Source organism: Otolemur garnettii, unplaced genomic scaffold (genome assembly GCF_000181295.1).
Source record: "Otolemur garnettii isolate 467f Iridium unplaced genomic scaffold, OtoGar3 scaffold00119, whole genome shotgun sequence".
Lineage (NCBI taxonomy): Eukaryota > Metazoa > Chordata > Mammalia > Primates > Galagidae > Otolemur > Otolemur garnettii.
The window spans coordinates 5,113,731-5,134,182 of NW_003852514.1; the positions used below are offsets into that span (position 1 = coordinate 5,113,731).

Consider the following 20,452-nt stretch of genomic DNA (forward strand, 5'->3'; position numbering starts at 1 on the left):
TAGGCATTGGTACACATAGACTGTATTGGCTTTGTAGGGCTATAATAACAAAGTACCACAAACTGGGTGGCTTAAAACAACACAAATGAATTGCTTGAAGTCTGAAATCAAGGTGTCAGCAGTGTCATGTTCCCTCTGAAACCTGCAGGGGAAGGATCTGTCCTTGATCCTTCTTAGCTTCAAATAGTTTGCTGGCAATCTCTGGCATTCCTTGGCTATTAGATTAGGGTGACCAGATTCTAACATCTGTAAGGCGGGACAACATGGCGGCAGGGCGGAGCAGGGGCAGAGCAGGGATGGAGCCCGGGCGGAGCGAGGGCTCCGGGCAGGGGATGGGCAGGGCAGGACCTGACAACAAGGCAAACTTTGATAAGCAGTTCTCGATAATCACTTCTCAGCAATTATTTATTACAGTTTAACATTATAAAATTAACAAAAATAATATAAAACTCATATTCTGGCAAAATAGCCACATGGCGGCCGAAAACCGTATATTCCCTTCTTGTTCTCCAGCCTGTTCATGCATTCTTTCCAAAAATCAGGACTTTTTAAAAATGCCACGGGACGGGGGACAAATTGTTGAAAAGTGGGACTGTCCCACCAAAATCGGGACGTCTGGTCACCCTATATTAGATGCATCAATCCAATTCTCTTTGTGTGACAATCTTCTTTCTGTGTGTGTGTCTCTGTATCTAAATGCCATTGTCATAAGGATAGCAGTCATATTGGATGAGGACCCATCCTAATGACTTCATTTTAAATTGAAGGGCCTCTGAAGACCCTATCTCCAGGCTCAGTGCCTATAGCTCTGCAGCTAGGGAGCCAGCCACAAACACTGGAGCTGGCAGGTTCTAAGCCAGCCTGGGCCTACCAAACAACAATGACAACTACAACCAAAAAATAGCCAGGCATTGTGGCAGGCACTTGTAGTCCCAGCTACTTCAGAGGCTGAGGCAAGAGAGTCACTTAAGCCCAAGAGTTTGAGGTTGCTGTGAGCTGTGACACCACAGCACTTGACCGAGGGCAACATAATGAAACTTTATCTCAAAAAAAAAAAAAGAAAGAAAGAAAAAGAAAAAAGAAACCCCTATCTCCAAATAAGCTCACATTCTGAGGTACCAAAGGTTAAGACTTCAACATATCCTTTTGGGGAAAAATAATACAACCCATAATAGTCCCACCTACACTCACTCTTAAGTTTACTGCTCAGGTTATGAGGAAAGAAAAAAAGTGCGTGTGTGGCCAGTCACAGTGGCTCATGCCCTGTAATCCTAGCACTCAGAGCTGAGTCAAGAGGATCCCTTGAGTTCAGGAGTTCAAGACCAGCCTGAGAAAGAGCAAGACCTTGTCTCTACTAAAAATAGAAAAAATAAGCCAGGTGTTGGGGTGGGTACCTGGGCCGGCTACTCAGGAGGCTGAGGCAGTAGGATCATTTGAACCCAGGAATTTGAGGTTGCTGTGAGCTAAGCTGAGGCCATGGTACCCTAGCCTGGGCAATAGAGCAAGACTCCATCTCAAAAAAAAAAAAAATTAGTATGCCATTCCAGAACTGTGTTTGACAAAGGGAAAATAAAACATGAGACAATAAAGAGTCAATAAAGGAAGCCCACTACAGATTACCGAGGAAGCTGAAAGGGGTGGAGAGAGAAATAAATGATGAAACAGATAGTTGAACTATTTTTCTAGAATAGCACTTTAGCCTTTTTTTTTTTTGGAGACAGGGTCTGCCTAGACCAAAATACAATGGCAAGATCATAGCACACTGCAGCCTCAGATTCATGAGTCAAGCAATCCTCCTCCTGCTTGGCCTTCTGTACAGTTAGGACTGCCAGCACACACCACCAAACCAGGCTAACTTTTTAAATCAGTTTTTGTAGAGACAGGGTCTTGCTATGATGCCCACACTGGTCTCAAACAGCTAGCCTCAAGAAATCCTCCCACTTCAGCCTCCCAGAGTATAAGGATTATAGCTATAACCCACCACACCCAACCCAAGTCCTTTCAAATCTTAAAGGTGATCCAGATGTATCTCTGTCAGGGGTGGAGTTTTCCTGCTATAATGGAAATATGGTAATCTTTCCCCTGCTGTGTTTTCTCCACATTCAAAATATTAGAATAAATGGATATTTTTCTGGTGTCTTCAAGCCTCTTTCACCTGTGTCACATTTGCATTTATTCTCCATTTTTTTCCTGGCTTATCACTCCTACCTACTACACATGCAGGACTTTACTGAGTGAGTGTTCCTTTCTCTGGTGGCATCTCAGAAGGGTTCAAAAACAGGCAATGCACACTAGATACTTCACTCTCTTGCTTCGGCCTGGGATGCTTCCAAAACTATACTTTGTTCAAGATACTGACTTCCACCACTGTCCCTTTAACACATTTTTCTCACTGCCTTGTGCCAATGCTCACATTATGAGCTCAAGAAATATTTGTAGAATGATGGATTCCATTATACTCTCAGGTGCCAGAGAGAGCAAGGCCCACAAAACATTCCCTTTCCCATATTCCCAGCCTATCCTGCACATGGATGGCACCGTGAGACCAGTTCTAGCCAATGATGTATAAAGCCTTAAAGTTGCACTTAGATGTCCTTAGACGAAGGGAGCTGGAGCCTGGAGCCAATATATTTTTACCTGATCTAAAATGAAGGTATCATAGGTGGGGCTAAGGCTACAGGAAGCTTTGTATTGGGAAAGGCATTGGAAGATATAAAACTGAATAGACTAAGTAGACATTTCCCAAATCTTTAATCAGTAATGCAGTAATTCTGCATTTGCTATAAAGGACAAGATGTAGCGGTCAGCATCTTTAAATCTTAAAATCAAAAAAGGCTTGATGGGCAGAGCCTGTGGCTCAGTAGGTAGGGTGCCAGCCCCATATAAGGGTGGCGGGTTTGAACCTGGCCTCTGCCAAACTGCAACAAAAAAATAGCCAGGTATTGTGACGGGCGCCTGTAGTCCCAGCTACTCTGAAGGCTGAGGCAAGAGAATCGCTTAAGCCCAAGAGCTGGAGGTTGCTGTGAGCTGTGTGACGCCGTGGCACTCTACTGAGGGCAATAAACTGAGACTCTGTCCCTAAAAAAAAAAAAAAAAAATCCTTGATATTTCGATGGGACAAAATGAAGGGGGAAATTATCTCTCAATTAGCAAACTTTCTGCAATAGAACAAAATGAATTAATAAGCAGTTTGTTGATTCTGTGAATAAGAGAAATTCTGAAAGGGTTCTGGCTGCCAAGAGAAATAGAACCCAACTGAACAGTTGCTATTACAGTAGCAGTTGCGGAGATGTACATAAATGCTATGGTATGAATGTTGGTATGCCCACCAGCCCAATTCAAGTGTTAGAACCTAAGAACTCAACGTAATATTAATAAGAGATGGGGGCCTTTGGGGAAATGATTAACTCGTGAGTGGGACTGGTACCTTTATAAAAGAGGTTGAGGGGCGGTGCCTGTGGCTCAGGGAGTAGGGCACCAGCCCCATATACTGAGAGTGGTAGGTTTGAACCCAGCCCTAGGCAAACTGCAACCAAAAAATATATATATATTTTGCAATATATATATATATATTTAGCAAAAATATATATATATTTAGCAAGGCATTGTGGCAGGCGCCTGCAGTCCTAGCTACTCCAGAGGCTGAGGCAAGAGAATGGAGGTTGCTGTGAGCTGTGATGCCACAGCACTCTACCAAGGGTGACAAAGTGAGACTCTGTCTCTAAAAAAAAAGAGGTTGAGGAGAACTAGGCACCCTGCACCATGTAGGATGCAATGAGAAAACAACATCTTTGAAGCAAAAGAGTGGGCCCTCACCAGACAATGAATCTGTTGGTACCTTGATCTTGGACTTCCCAAGCCCCAAGAACTATAACCAATAATTTTTTGCTGTTTATAAATTACCAAGTCTATGGTATGTTGTTATAGCAGCCAAAATGGACTATATTTGATGTTATTTTTTAGACTGGATCTGTCACAGACTCTTGGAGATGACCATGTTGGACCTTGCTTCAATAATTCTCCTCCCTGAACAAAAATACTGTGATGTCTTCCTCACCTTTGCACATCTGGCATTCACCTCCAGCTTCCTGCCCCTCCAGGAAGCCTTACTGGACTGGACCCAAGAGCACTCACTGTCTCCTGCATGGCCTGTACCTGATCTACGGGAAACATAAATGTATCCTGTGACCTGAACCTCTATGTCTGCAGGCTGACAGCCATCCACTACCTGCCTCTTTCAGGCGGGAGGTAAATGACAGTTCAAAGAGTCCCCCACATCTACCAACATACAAGTTCCCCAACTGGTTGTGTGGAAGCCTGGAGGCATGAAGTGAAGGAAACAAGATGCTCGAAGCTTCCCACAAATGAGGAGAAGGAAAACAGCACAGCAAGACCTCTGCCAGAGATTTCTTTATCAAATCTCTCTTCACTTTTATTCTTCTTATATCCTTGGAGATCTGATCCTAGAATTTCACATCTCATGTATCCTGTTTGTCTTAGTCACAATCTATACTATCTTGTTGTACATGGGTGGGGAGAAGAACAAAGAGAAATGAGGCGGGAGTCCTAATACACTTCCTTAGTGTTTAATGCTGTTGGATTGGTGGTTTTCTGTTACTTGTGGCCTAAGGCAGTCTGTTATTGTCCCTTCAACATACCCAAAGTCCTTCAGGTTGGAGAGGGTTACTACTTTGTAGAATGGGAGATTCTTACTCAAAATCGGAGAGACCAGGCTCAGTGCCTTGTGGCTCAAGTGGCTAAGGTGCCAGCCACGTACACCTGAGCTGGAGGGTTGGAATCCAACCCAGGCCCGCCAAATAACAATGATAGCTGCAACCAAAAAACAGCCGGGCATTGTGGTAGGCGCCTACAGTCCCAGCTACTTGGGAGGCTGAGACAGGAGAATCACTTGAGCTCAGGAGTTGGAGGTTGCTGTGAGCTGTTGTTGGAGGAGCTGTGCTGAGATGTCACAGCACTCTACCCAAGGGCAGGAGCCCTCAAACTTTTTAAACAGGGGGCCAGTTTACTGTCCTCAGACCGTTGGAGGGCCAGGCTGTGGGCCCCGTACGAGTCGGCTGCTAAGCAGAACAGGCAGCAGTGGCAAAAGCACCCGGCAAGCTGGATAAATGTCCTCGGTGGGCTGCATGTGGCCCGAGGGCCGTAGTTTGAGGACGCCTGACCCAGGGCGACAGCTTGAGGCTCTGTCTCAAAAAAAAAAATAAAGAGAGACCAGACATAGAATCAGATTTTAGAAGGATTAAGATAAACAAATACATTCATAACACATCATTAAAAGAAACAGTTGCGGGTATCATGTAGGGCCCCTCACAGGCTTTCCTGAAGCTCCTCTGGGTATGCTAGTCTGACTGAACAAACAAACTTCTGTGGTTTTTGTCTCACCAGGAAGAGAATTCAGCATTTCCTTTAGGGAAATCATCCGTTTCCCTTGAGGTTCATTTAAAGTGATCACACATTTAGGCTCTGGCCTGTAGCACACTGGTTACAGCGCCAGCCGCATACATTGAGGGTGGCGGGTTCGAACCCAGCCCAGGACAGCTAAACAACAATGACAACTGCAACAACAACAACAAATAGCTGGGCGTTGCCAGCTACTAGGGAGGCTGAGGCAACAGAATCCCTTAAGCCCAAGACTTGGAGGTTGCTGTGAGCTGTGATGCCACACTCTCCCAAGGGTGACAGAGTGAGACTCTGTCTCAAAAAAAAAAAAAAAAAAAGATCACACATTTAGACCCCAGACTTCAGCTTATGTAATCTCTCTCTGTGGAGGCAGTTATTTTTTCAAAAAAAGCGATATCATGGCCCAAGAGGCAGAAGCAGGGGTGAGTGCATGGAAGAGACAGATAATAAACAATAAGCTAAATAAATAAATAAAAGAGGCAACAAGTGCAATGGGAAGAACTAGATCAAGAAGAAATAGATGGCCATTAACGGCAAAGAGGCAGAGTGACTATAGTGAATGAACAAGGGGAAAGGTGGTAGTAGATTGGGTTCCGGGGTGAAAGAGGAGCAGATTATGTAGGATTTGGCTTTCACCTTGAGTTAAATGGAAAACCACTGGGAAGATTTTGTGAGGGGTATGATATGGCTGTCATTTAAGGTCACTCTGGCTGCTGCATGGAGACAGACTGCAGAGAGACCAGGGAAAAGGCCATTGTCAACACCAAGTGGGAGATGGTGGAAGTGAGGAGAGAAGTGGTCAGTCTCTGCATATGCTAGGAAGGTCTAACCAACAGAATTTCCTGAGCCCTGGAGGTGGGATGTGAGAGAAAGATGAGTCTAGGATAACAGCAAGGTTTTTGGCCTGAACAAATCAGAAGCACTGAGTTACCACTGAGATGGTTATTCTGTGGGAAAGGTTAGGGGAAAGATCCCAGCATAGGTTTAGACACGGTAAGACTGAAATGTTTTCGATATCAGCGAGGAGATATTACCCAGGCAGCTGAAAAGTGAAGTATGGACTTAAGGAGACAGGTCCACCCTGGGAATAAAACTGTAACGCCAAGCCTTCTCTCTGCACCCAACAAAACCTCACAGGCTTGTCAGGTCATGGAATAAAGGACGAGAACTTTGTTGGAAGAAATACTCATTAACTTCACCAGTCAGGATCTGGCCTTCGGGATCAAAGAAATCTCATTCCTCAGCTGACAGATCCCTCTCCCTGGTTTCATCCATTTCTTCCGAGCCTCTCCAACTAGCAGCTCCGGACCTCTCCCCATCAGGGTCCCCCAAGGCCTTTCCCAGGTGAATACAAGACCAGGCAGTTCCCCCAGTAAAGTGCGCATTTCCTAGCCACCCAACAGCAGGAAATCGCCCACACTGGCCTCCCGGAATTTTTACTCTTCACGTTTATACAAAGGATAAAAATGAGCTTGGGCACCACCCGGGCCACTAATCCAAAGTGACCCGGCTGGTTGCACGTGTGTGGGGGATGGGGTGCGGAGGAGAGGGCAGCGACGCCCCCTGCGCCGGGGCCAGGCACACGGTGAGGCCCGGGCCGCTTCCACAGGCCGCGGCGCAGGGGCCTAGGGACTCCTCCCCTGCGGTCCGCGAACGCCCCCCACCCACCCCGCCGCCAAGCGGGGTGCAGAGAGCCGGACGAGGCGCGGCTGCAGTCCAACCCCGCGGGCCGCTCACAGCCCCGGGCGCCGGCCCAGGACGAAGAGGCCAGGACCTCACCGGGGACAGCGCGGCCAGGAGTCCCCGGTTCTCCTCCTCTTGCCCCCCCTCCACCCTCCCTTCCCTCTACTCTCCTCTCCTGTCGCCGAAGGGTCCCCGCCCGGCCGGGCAGCCAATCGGAGCCGGGATCCCGCCCGGGTCCGCAGAGCCGGCGCCTCCCGGAGCTGCGCGAGAGCTGAGCCCGCTGCAGGTAAGGTGCGCGGGGCCGGGAGCGCGCGGCCCTCACACCGCGCCGGGCAGGACCGCGACGGCTGACGCCCGCGGGAGGCCCAGCGCCCGCCCGGCGCCCCGGCCCGCGGCCACCGGAGCCCCGAGCGCAGCGTCGGCCCCGCGCGGGCCAGCAGGAGGGGAATCGCGACGCGCTCTCCCGGTGCGGGGCTTTCTCAGACGAACAAAAGCCAGGTTTAAAAAATCAAATCTGTATTGTATTTAAGACTGTGGTTTCCGCTTTGACGTAGACACGAGTGGGCTGCTTCAGCGCATGGGGGGCCGGTGCCCGGGCGGCCAGGGCGGAGCGGGGCATCCCCAACGTGGGAACCCGGGGCTAGTCCGAAAGCCGCGGTTGGGTCTGCTCCCAAGTCACTGAACCCCTCCTTGCTGCGCTTTCCTTTCTGGAAACTGGTTATAGGAGTTAATGTTCTGTAGTCACTCTATATGTGAAGTGCTCAAAAAGATGGCTAATAATGTTAAGTTCGGATAAAGGATTTGAGTCATCATACTTAAGTTCAGTTTTCGACCCTGATATTTTTTCATTTAACATTATATGATAAAAGTTTTCCATCATATACCTTTGTGTGATCTTGGACACGTTAACGTACCTTTTGGGGCCTCAATTTTCTCTTCTGTAAAAGTAGGAATAATCAAGTATTGGTTTACTTGGTAGGGTGGTTGTGAAGAATAGATTACTAAGTAAACATAAATAGCTTACAGCAGAGTTTTCCTCATGGAAATAATTCAATAAACGTTAGCTATCATCATCATCTACAAAGCAAGCAATACTATGCTGAAAGGCTTTTTCCCATAATTAATGTAATTTCTATAGTATTATTTCCAAAAAGCCATTGAAATTATTGAAATGAAGGTATCGATATATTGCTCGTTTCCCCCCCCCAAAAAAAATTGTATTGGTAAATATGCTTATTCTTTCCTTATTTTATGCATCTCAGAAAAACACAAGCAAAAGTCAAGGGGTAGACAGTGTTATGAGGAAGTTTCTATAGCCAGAGAGCAGCTAAAAACATATGAAAAGCTCTCTAATTATACTTGAAATTTTGGGAGTAATTTTCACTATTTTTCCTAGTATTTCATACGTGTTCTTTTTTATATATTATTATTCTTGGTATACCCAATTAGCATCTGGTTAGATTAAAAAATTTTCCACTTTGGGCCACATATATTAATTTTCATCTTTGTTCTAATTGTATTTAGTTTTTAGTCTACACTGCTAATCGCTCCCAATCATTTTTATAAAAGAGTAAAATCTGACAAAATACTCAAATTGCATGGCCTGTGTAGAGGCAACTTTGCACTAGAACTGTGGACTAGCAGGGGATCCCATCTGGCAGGGGGTTCCATCCTGCAGGAGGTATGGTGGCATTTTCATTCACAGTTCTCCCTGGCGTATCCAGGACTCTTATTACATGATCATAGGTATCAGTAAATTTCTTTTTGCCACAGAGATTTTAGAAAGAAGGTGATATTTAGCCATGTATTATGGAATTTGAAAAAGAAAAGACACTTCATTATTTGGCAGAGAAATGTCGTATTGACCCTTCATTTAAGCTTCAAATAGTAATATCAGTTTGGAAACTTTTCATTTATGAACACTGCATAATTTTTCATTTATGAAAAATAAAACCCGGCTCGGCACCTGTGGCTCAAGTGGCTAAGGCGCCAGCCACATACACCTAAGGTGGCAGGTTCAAATCCAGCCCAGGCCCGCCAAACCATGATGGCTGTAAACAAAAAAATAGCCAGGTGTTGTGGCGGGTGCCTGTGGTCCCAGCTACTTGGGAGGCTGAGGCAGGACACTCACTTGAGCCCAGGAGTTGGAGGTTGCTGTGAGCTGTGATGCCATAGCACTCTACCCAGACGGACAGCTTGAGGCTCTGTCTCAAAAAAAAAAAAAAAAGAAAAGAAAAGAAAAAGAAAACCCAACAGAATATAGTGATTTTGTGACAAGGGAGCTGCATTTTTGAGAATGTTCTTTCAGTCTTTGGGTGGTGAGCAAATGAGCAACTCCATGAACTGCTCTGCCTTAGAGTTAAAAACTAAGGTTTTGGGGGCAGCGCCTGTGGCTCAAAGGGGTAGGGCACTGGCCTCATGTGCCAGAGGTGGCAGGTTCAAACCTAGCCCCTGTCAAAAACTGCAAAAAAAACCACAAAAAACAAAACTAAGGTTGTGCTTCTACAGACAAGGTTATATATACACAGAGATTTCAAAAGTACTGATACCCTGAATTTTTCCATAAAGGAATTAGGGTAGTTTACCCCCAAGAAAGTCAGATAGAATAGTAACAAATAAACATAACCAGGAATTGGGAGCAGAGAAAATGTAAGCACAGGAAATAAGTCCAGGGGTAAAAATGAATAAAGTTTCTCAGTGCTATCCAATAGAATCTTCTGTGATGGCAAAATTGTACTGTTTAATTAATTTATATTTAAATAGCCACATATGTCTAGTGGCTCTCTTATAGGACAGTAGAGGTCCATATTAGTTTTGTAGTTGAGTCTCAAATTTGTCTCTAGAAAGGTAACCTTGGTCTGTCACATGATTCTTGTCATTTTAAAGTAAAATGTACTTAGCAACTTCATTCATTCATCAATTCCCTCTCTTTTTTTTAAGTTTCAGAATATTATAGGAGTGTACATGTTTTGGTTATATAGTTTATTTTGTACATTTCCGGTCAAAGTTGTAAGTGTGCCCTTCACCCAGAATGTGTGCATATACCCATTAGGTGTGAATCTGCCACCTACTGGATTCCCGGTTAGTTTTTCTCCCCTGTGTGTACATAAGCGTTGATTGACTACTTCTGATTTAATATTGATCCCCCAAATATTAATGGCCTTGAATTAATATTTTCTATGGACTGAATTATCAGAGTGCCTTGATATATTGTCAATTGGAAGTCTATGCAGTTAAGGCAGTGACTTTCAACCTGTGTGCCATGAGAAGATCTTAGGTGTACCTCAAAAATTTCTAAAGGTCATTAGTTAAATTATTTTTGAAAGAAGTTCAAAGCACAGTAAGTGTATTCTTTTTTTTACTCTTTTATTTGATCAACATAATTTAAGTATGCCATGAAAGTTTAACTATAGGTTCAAGTATGCAGTGAGATTAAAAAAGTTGAAACACGCTGAGTTAAGGATTGGAGTTAGGGCCAGTATGGTGGCTCACACTTGTAATCATAGCACTCTGAGAGGCACAGGTGGGCAGATCTCGTGACTTCAGAAATTGGAAACCAGCCTAAGTAAAAGCAAGACCCCATCTCTACTATTAGCTAGGTGTTGTGGCAGGCACCTGTAGTTCCAGCTACTCAGGAGGCTAAAGCAGGAGGAACACCTGAGCCCAGGAGTTTGAGGTTGCTGTGAAGTAGACTGATGCCACGGCCCTCTAGCTTCACAACAGAGAGAAATTCTGTCTCCATTAAAACAAAGAATTGGACTAGTAGGGGTGGAGTCAGTGAATATTGCATCATTCATTTATAATGTTCTTATAGAATTTTTTTTTTGAGACAGTCTCACTATGTCACCCTCTGAAGAGTGCTGTGGGGTCACAGCTCATAGCAACCTCAAACTCTTGGGCTTAAGTGATTCTCTTGCCTCAGCCTCCCAAGTAGTTGAGATTACAGGCGCCTGCCATAATGCCCAGCTATTTTTTGGTTGTAGTTGTCATTGTTGTTTGGCAAGCCCAGGCTGGATTTGAACCTGCCAGCTCCAGTATATGTGGCTGGTGCCCTAGCTGCTGAGCTACAGGTGCCGAGCCATTCTTAAAGAGTTTTGAATAATTATACTAACCTTTATAGAAAAATTTAAAGTACATAGAAAAGCAAAAAGAAACAAAATAAGGAAAATTTCCACCACTCAGTGATATGTTGTCCCACATAGCCATTAAAATTATAATACTCAAGTCACATTTGACCTTTATAATTATAAGAGGTACTCAAATGTGACTTGTATTCTTCTTTTGTTATCAGTATATGTTGAATAGTACAATATTAATATAGGATTTTTCTTTCTTAAAATGTGCATACTTTTTTTGGCACCATCTGTATTTCTTTGATAGGTCCCAAAATACCCAACTCCCTCCATGGAAGGAAAGTCCATTCTGGGAGCAAGGCTCACTTTTATCCTTACCCTTGGACCTTTTAGGCCAGTAGCTGGCCTCACCTAAAGTCACCCTTTCCCTAATCCTTCCCCATACTTCTGGCTTTGGGGCAATGATTATTGGTACTTAAGAGGGCCTTTCTGGAGGAAAGAGGAGGAAGGTTTATTCTGCATGATGAGTAATCCAGGGTTCTCAACCTTGACATTTTGGGCCAAATAACTCCTTTTACGTGTTTGGAGCATGGGAGTGGTGTCCTGTGCATTATAGAATGTTTTATAACATCCCTGGCCTCTACCCAGATGCCAGGGGCACACTCCCCCACTCCCCCAGTCAGAAATGTTAGTGAGCACCACAGGGCTGATGGAAATCACTAAGTTATTGCTGATGTCCTCTAAGGAGTTCCAAATCCCAATTTGTATGTCAGGGCCGGGGGTCAGGGGGAGACTGAAGTCAAAAGAGAGGCACAATGTAAGCTAAGGAAGCTCTTTAGTCCTGGCTGCACTATTAATTTGCTGTGAGATTTTGATAGGCAGATGTATCAGTTAGGATCCTAACAGGCAAAAACACAAAAATGAAAGGAAGTTTGGAGGGGACTTTTGATAGGAGAGTGGGCCGGATCAGAGGAACCAACAAATAACAACAAGGTACCCAGGGAAGAGCGCGGGAGCTTCACTAGTCTGAAGAGGCAGGGAAGAGACCAGAGCCTGGGAGATGGGAGGAGATGCAAAGGCTGAGCACTGGAGGAAGGGCTAACCCCCTTCATGGCTGCTGTGGCCATCACAGAGTGTAGCCACTACCAGAGCAGCAGCCTGTGGGACCAGGCAGGTAGGACATGGGTACTGTGGGCTCACTCTTTGTCCCTCTCCTGCAGACCCCCTCCACTGGCCAAACCCAAGTGGAAGCTGAAGGGTGAAGGGGCACAGTCAGCCAGGCCTCCAAGGGTGAGGGACGGGGCCACTGAAAACTACCATCAGCAAGGGAGCCAATGTCTCCGGACCTCTGCAGAATGAAGGTTTTGAGGCTCTACTTCTTAAAGGGTATGATGAGAATAAAAGGCAATAGATTAAAACTGTTCTTGGAAACTACAGCACATACGGTACACATATAGACCACTGCTGCTTTTGCCCTCTGGCTCCATTCTATGCAGTGACATCCAGTCGCTCTGTTTTTTAGGCACTGAAGTTTTTTCTGTCCTCCCTATTTTAAGTAATTTAGGCTGTTTGCTGTACTAAAACAGGTGTTTGCTGGATAAATAGTTAGATATTTTATGTACCTTGCTCTTATACTTAATAATCATAATGATTTGTCTTATAGCTTAACTACTGTTTCTCTATTTTTTTTTTCTTTTGAGACAGGATCTTTGTTCCTGATCTATAATGCAGTAACATCATAGTTCACTGTAAACCTCTTAACTCCTGGGCTCAAGCAGTCCTCTTGCCTCATCATCCCAAGTACCCAGGGCTACAGGCATGCACCACAATGCCTGGCTAATTTTTAAATTTTTCGCAATGATGAAGTCTCATTATGTTGCTCAGGTTGGTCTCTAACTCCTGACTTCAAGCAATCCTCCCCTTCTTGGCCTCCCAAAGTGCTAGGATTACAGACATGAGCCAACACACCAGCATGTTTCCCTTTTTCTATTGCAGAAATCATGTCCAAAAATCAGAGTTTGCAAAGGCCTTAAAATTTCTCACCTGAAATCTGAGGATTTGCAGCCCCTTAAAAAATGCATAGGAAAACAAAACAGTGAATGAATATGATATGTTAAGTGTAGAAAATAAAATGATTGAAATAATCCATTGTGAAATCGTGCTTGTAAAAATCTTGATTGATTTGTTGAGAAAAGAAAACATGTTCCTTCTAGATGCCTTTAAAAGCATAATTATTGAGCTTTTAAAATGTTAGAAATAAAAGTTCAGTCTGTACATATTCAGCTTGTATGCACTATTTGTATTCACACACACACACACACACACACGTGGCAAGTTGTACTTGTGTATGCTCAGCTGTTCCAGCAGCTCATGGTTTCCTGTAGCACTTAGCCAGGAAAAGCTAGGCTTTCAACAATAAGGGATCAAGGTTACAACCTGGACCTTCAAAAGGGTCGGTGTAGGTGTGTGAATGTCTTTTTTTTTTATTTTGAGACAGAGTCTCGCAATGTACCCTTAGTAGAGTGCCGGGGTGTCATATCTCACAGTAACCTCAAACTCCTGGATTCAAGTGTTCCTCTTGTCCCGGGCTCCTGAGTAGCTGAGATTACAGGCGCCCACCACAATGCCCAGCTATTTTTAGAGATGGGGTCTCTCTTTTGCCCAGGCTGGTCTTGTACTCCTGAGCTCAAGCAGTCTGAGTGTCTGTGCCTCCCAGAGTGCTAGATTATAGGCATGAGTCACCACACCTGGCCTGACCCCAGAATGTCTTAACCTCGACCCAGTTTTGAAATTGAGTTGCACATTTTTCCACAATTGTTTGAGTTAATAAGCAGCTGTTTTAAAACATGGGTGGATTTATCCTTCCAAGTTTAAATATTACCAGAGGTTTATTCCTTAGTAAGGATAATTTGCCTCTTGTTATCTCATTTCTCTTCTGTTAAATTGAGATTCTTTCAGATGGACAGGTGAGACGGGGAAGAGAATGACTCTTGTTTGGAAAAAGCGGTACCCACTGAGCACTCATGTGCCTGGGGCCTTGATGGCCACTGCTTCACTGGCTCCAGCAACCTGCGCCTTGACCTAGTTTGCTTGAGAAACCAGAAGAAAAACTAGGAAACTTCAGTTAGCCAAGCCAAACACCAAGAAAGTTATTTTAAAAGAGAACAAGAAAAAAAAGTAGAAGTAAAGTGAATTAGAACTAGAGCATATCAGCACAGAAGGAGAATGTAGGGGTTATCTAAGTTCATCTGCCTCTTCTCCTTGTTGAAGGTGCTGAAACTAAGGCGCAGGAGACCACATGTCCTGACCTTGGTCACACAGCTACCTGGTGCCCAAGCCAGGTCTAAAATTCTGGTCGCTTGAGTCACAGGCTGGCTGTTATCCCCAGAGAGAAGTTTTGTCTCTACACCTAATTGCATTGTGTTTTGGAGTCAATGTAGATAAAAGCTCAGTCTCCAAGACTGTTCAGCAAACTTGCTACAGTGGATATGGAGGGAGGAAAAGCCTACTTTAAATTGCTTTAAGCAGGTTGTTTATGTAAAGGTGATGACTTTTTTTTTTTTGAGACAGAGTCTCACTCTATTGCCCAGGTTAGAGTGCCATGGCATCAGTCTAGCTCACAACAACCTCAAACTCCTGGATTCAAATGATTCTCCTGCCTCTGTCTCTTGAGTAGCTGGGATTCAGGGGCCCACCACAACACCTGGCTAATTTTTCTATTTTTAATAGAGACAGGGTGTCGCTCTTGCTCAGGCTGTAGACTCCGGAGCTCTAGCCTCCCAGAGTGCTAGGTTTACAGGCATGAGCTACCATGCTCAGCCTTCTGGATGGGAAGGCTTATTAATTCACCCTAATTTAATTTGTACATTTGATGCAATCCTAATTTAATTTATACATTTGATGCAAATCCAGTGAAATTTGTTTTAACTTGACAGAGATGTTCTAAAATAAATCTAGAAATCTAAGCAAGAATAGATGAGAATAGTGAATAAGATTAATGAAAGAACCTAAACTACCAGTTATTAAAGCACTCTAAAGCCACAATTATGTGTCTAAACAGTGCATTAAAAGCATGGGAGTAGAAGTCCAAGGCACAGCAGAGGGAAAAAAAGAATAACTATTCATAGAATTTAAGTATGTAAGTATGGAATCACTGAGGGAAAGGGTGAAATATCCAATCAATAATATGGACACAGTGCAACTATTTGGTGAAAAGTAAAATTAGAGACTTATGCCATATACCAAAATACAATTTAGGTAGATTAAAAAATAAAAAGGTAAATAAAAAAGAAAGAAAAGTAAAATATCTGGTAAATAAAAATGTGATCATAACGCTCTTAGAAAAAATCTCTCTAAACATAATACTAAAAGTTAGAAAACTTTTTGTGTTGACCATTTAAATATTAAACCCTTAAAAACAAAAAACCTAAACAAACTCAAATGTTCTTGTTACAGGATTAGGTCTTAGATATTTTAAGAAATATTAAAATACAGAATAAAATACTCCCTGAATTCTGTTTCGACTTTGACGGGTCTTAGTCAGACAGCAGAGAGGAAAGGAGAGGGCAATGTGGGGTAGGCAAGTGGGGTGTTGAAAGGTGAAGCCAGATCTCAGCTGGCCTGAGGTTGCTGCCTCTCCTGACCATGCCCTAAGGGAAGCTGAAAGCAAAAGGGGGAAGAATGTGGTAAAGATCTAGTGCCACTTATGTGACCCTGGCAGGTCCCGCCAGTTACTCAGCTCTGTGAGCACCAGCTAGGATGCCCCAGCTGAGGGTGCGTTATGAGCAGCCCTGCAGTTCATCCTAGGAGGTGCACCCCTGATGCCTGGTGTGGTAGGATTTCTAGGTAGGATTCTTTTCTCATGAGTGTGTATCTCTCCAAACCCTGGGTTTGCTTTCCCCAGATTCTCTGGGAGAACAGTAAAATTCATGAGTACTATTTGGTAGACTGCTCTTACAGGAAAGCTTTCCTGTAAATTCTCATTAAAATAAGGTGAGCAGATTTTAACATTGGTAAAGTGGGACACCATTGACGGGGGTGTGTTTTTTTGTTTTGTTTTGTTTTTTCAGACGGAGCCTCAAGCTATCCCCCTGGGTAGAGTGCCATGGCATCACGCTCACAGCAACCTCCAACTCCTGGGCTCAAGCGAGTCTCCTGCCTCAGCCTCCCAAGTAGCTGGGACTACAGGTGCCCGCCACAACACCTGGCCATTTTTTGGTTGCAGCCATCATTGTTGTTTGACAGGCCCAGGCTGGGGATTCGAACCCGCCACCTTAGGTGTATGTGGCTGGCGCCTTAGCCGCTTGAGCCACAGGTGCCGAGCCGGGGGGTGTGTTCTTAATTAAAAATTTGGTCTACACGGAGCAACAAAAATTTTCATAGAATGCAAAAATAGTATTGTAATTTTTTTTTAATTTCAACATAAGTACAATTTACAAATATGACACATTAAAAAATTGTGTATAGTATTATTTTATCCTTTGGCATATTTCTCATTTGAGTGAATTTTTTTAGTAGATTGCTGTCGTTTAAAAGTCATGAAATTTTTCACAAGAATTTATTAAAGTATATTTCACACGTAAAATGGCTTTCAAAGTCTCAACACTTAATTGTGATTTTTCTGATGTCCACACTTTATTTACTGTAGAAAAAACATGTTCAGTCACAGCATTAGTTCCTGGTAAGGACAGCACGTATCCCACAATTTTTAGTGCATTATTGTATGGAACATGGTTTGTTTCAAAATGATGAAATATTTCTAACCATTTGTTCTCTATTGTGACTTTTGCTGATGCCGAAGATTTAACCTTTTCCTTATCAATATATTTTTTTAATAATGATACCTTGTAAGTCGTGTCACTTTCAAGGCCGGCGCTAGACTTGTTGCCGCCACTATAAAATATAAATAATACAAGTACTGTCTGCTAAATTCATGAAATAAATAAATAAATTACTTACCTAAATTATCTGAATAGCTGATTTGTTGACATCACTTGCTTAACTAGCACTAGCACACAGTACAATGTGTATTGTCTGAGAGACAGTTACAAAATGTTTTCGTGGTTGCCAATGCCAAAAAATGCCATTGTTCATTAAGTCCAAACAATGGAGGTCGAATTCTAACAACTGATCAACAATGTGAACTTTGATAAGCAGTTCTCAATAATCAGTTCTCAACAATTATTTGTTATTATTAAAGTTTAACATTATAAAATTAGCAAAAATGATATAAAACTCATATCCTCGCAAAATAGCCACATGGCAGCCAAAAACTGTCTATTCCCTTCCCATTCTCCCGCCGTTTCCTAGCTTGCCGTGCATTCTTTCCAAAAATCAGGACTTTTATAAAACGCCGCAGGATGCAGGACAAATTGTTAAAAATCGGGACTGTGCCCCCTAAAAGCGGGACGTCCGGTTACCTTACATTAAAAGGGAAAGCCTAAAGCTGGATATGGTGGCTCACTCCTATAATCCTAGGACTCTGGGAGGCCGAGGCGGGAGGATTGCCTAAGCTTACAGGTTCGAGACCAGCCTGAGGAAGTGTGAGACCCCATCTCTAAAAAATAGCCAGGTGTTGTGGTAGGTGCCTGTAGTCCCGGCTACTTGGGAGGCTGAGGCAAGAGGACTGCTTGAGCCCAAGAGTTTGAGGTTGCTATGAGCTATGACAGCATAGCCCTCTACCCAGATCAACAGAGTGAGTGAATCTCTGTCTCAAAAAAAAAAAAAAAAAAAAAAGAAAGAAAGAAAAGAAAAGGGAGGGAGGGAAGAAGGAAGGAAGGAAAGAAAGAAAGAAAGAAAGGAAAAACTAACAGTTGTAATGTTGGACAAAGAGTTTGGAGAACGTGGTTTGGTGGCTAGAGACAGAAATAGGAAGCAGAGGAATTGTTAGGTCAGAGGTCGGATATGTTGAGAATTTTAGTAGATATTGCTAAACTGCCTTCCATCGAGATAATACCCACCTGTCATTCCCCAGTAATGTCAGAGATTCTATTTCTCAACACACGTTGACCAACATAATCTGGCAACCATTTTGGTCTGTCAATCTGATAGGGCATCTTGGTGAAACCATACTTTACATTGTATAATCATAACTGATGTTGAGTATCATTCTACCTGTTGTGAAGAGTTGCCTGAATTTCCTTTTCTGGGAACTGGAGAGCATCTTAGAGCTGGAACAGACCTTAGAGATGAAGTCCAACCATTCAGCCTACATATGAGGAATCTGACTGTGGTTGTTTGGACAGGACAAACAGAGGACTAACAGAGAACCAAACTGCAGGCCTCTTATTTATCACAGATACTCTCTGGGTGAGTGTGAGACTGGAGCTGTCAAGGCCTCTTGGCTCCCTGGGATTTGACTCTAGAACCAGAAAGTCTAGAAATTACAGGGCAGTGCCACTTGGCTATGAGGCTGAGTGCTATTACCTTCCCTGGACTTCAAGTACTTTATCTGTAAAATGTAATTAATAGCAGTTTTTTTATTGCCAAAGTTGGCAGAGTTAATGTAAAGTAAGTTGACATAGACAGGCTCACATCTGTTATCTTACTCCTCATGTTTATACATTTTGTTATCAGATTTCCTCACTCACATATAGGCTCCAAGGGAGACTTGAACTAAAGTTCTTAAAATATATAAACAAAAATCACAGCATAGTTTGGAGATGGGAGCATCTCTGCAGGACTTCAGGACAGGGTAAGCAAGTCGTGTTCTCTGGGAGCCTATGCTCCAGCCCAGCCCAGTGCCCACAGGCCTCCTCCGCTTAGTTCTGCCTTCCCCTGCCCCCTACGCCTTAACTCTCAGTGACTTAGCCTTCTGAGATGTTTTGTGCATAAAAAGACATCACACCTGGGAGGCACAGTGGCTCACGTCTGTAATCCTAACAATCTGGGAGGTTGAGGTAGGAGGATCCCTTGAGCTCAGGAGTTTGAGACCAGCCTGAGCAAGAGTGAGACCCTGCCTCTACTAAAAGTAGAAAAACTAGCCAGGCTTGTGGTGGGCACCTGTAGTCACAGTTACTCATGAGGCTGAGGCAAAAGGATCACTTGAACTCAGGAGTTTGAAGTTGTAGTGAGCTAGGCTGAGGCTACAGCACTCTAGCCTACGCAATAGAGTGAGAGTCTGTCTCAAAAAAAAAAAAAAAAAAAGGACATCACACCTATACTGATTCCCCAGGATTTGAGAAGAAAGTCTATTCACTTTGTTACATTCTGTTTTTCAGAGTTTTTCTTCTAGCAAGTTTCCTTCTTCAGATTTTTCAGGAGATAAGAAAAGGCTCCTAATTTCAAAAGGAAAGGCAGCATTTGTATGCTGGCCAGGTTGCGTTCTGAGACCCGCTTTCAACTCAGGAAAGAGGAATAAGAAGGGAGAAAAGAGGGGAATTGCTGGAAAAAAGTATCATTTTCAACACAAAGCTCACAGAGTCCCCCCCAGATAGTCTTGGGATTACTCAGAATCAAGGTGGTGGTAGTGGTTGTTGTGGGGTTATTATTATTTTGGGTTTTTTTTTTAGAAACAGAGTCTCATTTTATCACCCTCAGTAGAGTACCATGGCATCACAGCTCACAGCAACCTCCAACTCCTGGGCTTAGGCGATTCTCTTGCCTCAGCTTCCTGAGTAGCTGGGACCACAAGGCCCAGCTATTTTTTTGTTACAGTTTGGCCAGGGCCAGGTTCGAACCTGCCACCCTCGGTATATGGGGCTGGCACCCCATGGGAATTATTATTTCCTTGTTATTTATGGCTGTCATCCCTGTACTTAATCACAGGCGTCTGTGAATAAGAAACAGTCACTTACATGGGCTTCCTGGACAGCCCACCCCAGTGGAGGGACTGGAGAGGCATCTTTATGCTTCTTTCATCACCCCTCCTATCCTTTGGCCCTGTGTTGGCTGCCCAGTTATACTAGTTAAAATACAGTGACAATTCAAGCAGCTCTGAAAATGAATGAAAAGATTGCTCTCTATGGGCCTCTCTGTTCTCTCAATTCTAGTGTTTCTCCAAGTGGGGCTCATGAACATCTGTACACAGTCTCCTGGATGCCTGATGAAAATGCAGACTTACAGCCTCTCCCCACTCTAGATCTCCTGAATCAGAATCTAGAGAAGGAATCCAGAAACGTGCACGGGTGGGATTTGGTTTTTTGGTTTGTTTTTAAGAGTCAGGGTCTCACATTGTTGCCCAGGCTAGACTGCAGTGGTATCATCATAGTTCACCATAACCTCAACCTCCTGGGCTCCAGTGATCCTCCTGCCTCAGCCTCCTGAGAAGCTGGGACTAT

The 20,452-nt window shown here is 43.8% G+C and overlaps 1 protein-coding gene across 3 annotated transcripts in view; it reads left to right on the forward strand.

Moving 5' to 3' along the window:
• The first annotated feature begins 7,340 nt into the window (after window positions 1-7,340).
• The window catches only part of BLVRA (biliverdin reductase A), a 56,374-nt gene continuing 43,262 nt past the window's right edge, over window positions 7,341-20,452 (forward strand). The window contains exon 1 of one of the 3 annotated variants that reach the window (XM_023517737.1): window positions 7,341-7,387. The gene's annotated coding sequence lies outside the window, so the exon portion shown is untranslated. Of the gene's footprint in view, window positions 7,388-7,542; window positions 7,600-12,468; window positions 12,561-20,452 lie in introns of those variants that run through there. The other 2 variants (XM_012809989.2, XM_023517738.1) reach the window with 2 other exon arrangements.